Here is a 1,080-nt window from a genome sequence, read left to right on the forward strand (position 1 = left end):
TCGTGCATATATATATATATATATATATATATATGTGTGTGTGTGTGTGTGTGTGTATATATCTACAGATAACATCCGCCTACTATATTTTCCCTTCTCATTCAGCATCGGTGTCAATTGCTGCCAAGCGTTTATACAGAGTCCGCCAAAAAATGTATGCACACTTCGGGAAAGGAAAAATTTGCATAAATATTTAACTTGTATAAGTATACATATATATATATAGATAGATAGATAGATAGATAGATAGATAGATAGATAGATAGATAGATAGATAGATAGATAGATAGATAAATAGATAGATAGATAGATAGATAGATACCGCTTTCGATGTTTTATAAAACTGCAATAACACTGAATAAAAATATTTATACAGGTTTTCCCTTTCCTTAAGTGTGTATACATTTTAGTGGGTGGACTCTGTATATCGTCTCTCGGAGCGCGGATAATTTCAATGAATTAAAAATTTAAATCGTATTGCACTTAATATAATATTATTTATTTTTGTTGTCCAAATTTTTTCTGCTGACTCCTCTGATTTATTATTCTCTACTCATTTCTTCTTTATATACGTATGCATTTATCTGTGCATGTATTGCGTGATTGTATGTCTGCATATATGTATGCATGTATGTATATATGTATGTCATTATTCAATTTATTTCAAGATTTCTTGCCAATAGAGAAAAAAACCGGTTTCTAACCTAGATTCAAGGTTCCTACACTGGAACTTCAACATCAACAACAGGGTATATTTGTTTGTATGTATGTATGTATGTATGTATGTATGTATGTATGTATGCATGCATGTATGTATATGCAGATTTGTATGTTCTATGTATGTATTGTCATGCATATAGTTACATATCTAGACATGCTCATATATATTTAAATGATAAACTTCTGGGAAGTTTTACATTGATGGATTGGATCTGTAGTCTTCGAATCAGCTTTCTTCTTTCTGGTTTTGAGAAGCCTAATTTCTCAAGATTGGTATTTAGGCAGTGTGTTACATATCCCAGGGCCCCAATAAATACAGGTATAAACCTGAACTTGTAGTTTGGATAGAGTAACTGCAGA

The sequence above is a fragment of the Octopus bimaculoides genome, chromosome 3 (assembly GCF_001194135.2).
Source record: "Octopus bimaculoides isolate UCB-OBI-ISO-001 chromosome 3, ASM119413v2, whole genome shotgun sequence".
NCBI lineage: Eukaryota > Metazoa > Mollusca > Cephalopoda > Octopoda > Octopodidae > Octopus > Octopus bimaculoides.